At 37.3% G+C, this 2,273-nt stretch overlaps 1 pseudogene; it reads left to right on the top strand.

The window, feature by feature from the left end:
- The first annotated feature begins 1,592 nt into the window (after window positions 1-1,592).
- LOC105523993 lies at window positions 1,593-1,820 on the top strand (annotated as a pseudogene).
- The last annotated feature ends 453 nt before the right edge of the window (window positions 1,821-2,273 follow it).

The following is a 2,273-nucleotide window of genomic DNA, read 5'->3' as shown; positions in this document are numbered from 1 at the left end:
AGGAGGCAGCTCCGAATTTATAGTGAGGGGCGTTGCTGCTTCTTGGGTTCCGGGGACGAGGCTCTGTTTTGCATTCCCTCCTCCTTCGCCCCGCCCCGGGAGACCCTCCCGGCCCAACCTCCTCCCTCTCAGGATACTGACGGCAGCAAGGATGATGCCACAGTCGTCCCCTGTCAACTATCAGATCAGCATTCACCTGGCCCCGAACCCCGCCTAGCGAGGGGTCATGAGGGACAGCGAGCTGCGGGTACAGGAGTATCATTTCCTGCGGAGATTAATGTTCTTCAACATTTTTTTTTCTTTTTTTCTGAACTTGGAAAACTTTTAAGGACGAATTAGAGAACTTCTTTCTCTTTCCTATAAGTAATTCGAGCTTTGGTAATACTGTTGTGGATCATAGATTACATGGATTAATTCCAGGGTTATGAAATTAAAGGGTGAACACTCATTTCTTCCTATTGGACATGCTACGCAAGTTGCATTTAAAAAAATGTATTGAAAAAAACCAATAAATATTTAAAGAAGAAGTAATATCAATTCTTCACAAACTCTTCCAAAAAATAGAAGAGTAAGGATGATTTCCCAACTCATGCTATGAGGCCAGTATCACCCTGATAACGAAACCAGATAAAGACATCACGAGAAGACTACAGATCAATATTTCTTATGAGTATAGATAAAAATTCTCAACAAAATGCTGGCAAATTCATATGTTAATATGAAAGGGACTATACACCATGGTCAAGTGAGGTTGATGCCAGAAAGTAAGATTAGATTAGTTTACCAAAAATCAATTAATGTTTGATAGGTGAGTAGGGTGACTATAGTTTACAGTAATCTATTGTATATGTCAGAGTAGCTAGGAGAAAATAATTTGAATGTTTCTAGCATAAAGAAAAGACAAATATTTAAGGTGATGGATATCCCAATTGCACTGATTTGATCTTTACAAATTTTATGAATGCATTAAATTATTGCATGTACCTAAAAAATGTACATCTATTGTATATCAATAAAAATGAAAGAAGTAAAACAAGAATAAAGGACAAAACCTACATGATTGTCTAAAATTTTTTTCAAAAACTATTGGATAAAATTCAACACTTTTTCATGCTAACACTCAACAAACTAGGAATAGAAACTTCCTCAAACTGTAAAGTTTATTTATGAAAAACTTAACTAATATCACACATAATATTGAAAAACAACGTTTTTATGTCTAAGATCAGGAACAAGACAATATGTCTAGTCTTCCCATTTCTATTTAACTTTGTACTAAAGATTCTAGTGAGGGCAATTGGACAAGAAAAAAAGATAAATGGCATCCAGATTAGAAAGAAAGTGAAACAATTTCTATTTGTAGATGACGTGATTTTGTTTTAAAAAGCCCTAAAGAACCAATTTATTAACTATTAGAACTAAGAAACAAGTTGAGCAAGTTTTTAGAATACAAGATCAATATACAAAAACCAGTTGTATTTCTATACACTAGCAATAAACAATCAACAAATGGAATTAAGAAAACAATTCCATTGTTTGCTTCTCACTACTTGCTGTGTGGGTCTGTGCCCTCTCCCGCCCGACATGCTGCCATGCCTCAGAAAGTTAAGGAAATCAAGGACTTTCTGCTTACAGCCAGGTGAAAGGATGCCAGATCTGTCAAGGTCAAGAAAAATAAGGATAATGTGAAGTTTAAAGTTTGATGCAGCAGATACCTTCATACATTAGTCATCACAGACAAAGAGAAGGCAGAGAAACTGAAGCAGTTCTGGTACCCTGGTTTGTTAGAGAAAGAGATGAAATCAGACACACTGATTTGAACTGTGTTAAAAATTTAAAAATTCAAAAATAAAAACAACTTTACTTACTATAGATCAAAAGAGTAAAAATCCTAAGAAATGGCCAGGCGCAGTGGCTCACTCCTATAATCTCAGCACTTTGGGAGGCCGAGGCAGGCGATTCACTAGGTCAGGAATTTGAGACCAGCCTGGCCAACATGGTGAAACCCCGTCTCTACAAAAAATACAGAAAAAAAAAAAAAAATAGCTGGGCGTGGTGGCGCATGCCTGTAGTCCCAGCTACTCAGGAGGAGGAGGCTGAGGCAGAAGAATCACTTGAACCCGGGAGGCGGAGGTTGCAGTGAGCTGAGATTGTGCCATTGCTCTCCAACCTGGGTGACAGAGTGAGACTCCATCTCAAAAAAAAAAAAAACGCCTAAGAAATAAATTTAACAAAACGGTATAAAACTTATACTCTGAAAGCAAACAAACAAA

The sequence above is a fragment of the Colobus angolensis genome, unplaced genomic scaffold (assembly GCF_000951035.1).
Source record: "Colobus angolensis palliatus isolate OR3802 unplaced genomic scaffold, Cang.pa_1.0 Scaffold48, whole genome shotgun sequence".
Classification (NCBI taxonomy): domain Eukaryota; kingdom Metazoa; phylum Chordata; class Mammalia; order Primates; family Cercopithecidae; genus Colobus; species Colobus angolensis.
The sequence above is the reverse complement of the archived record's forward strand: the minus strand, read 5'-3'. Positions and strand labels throughout refer to the sequence as shown.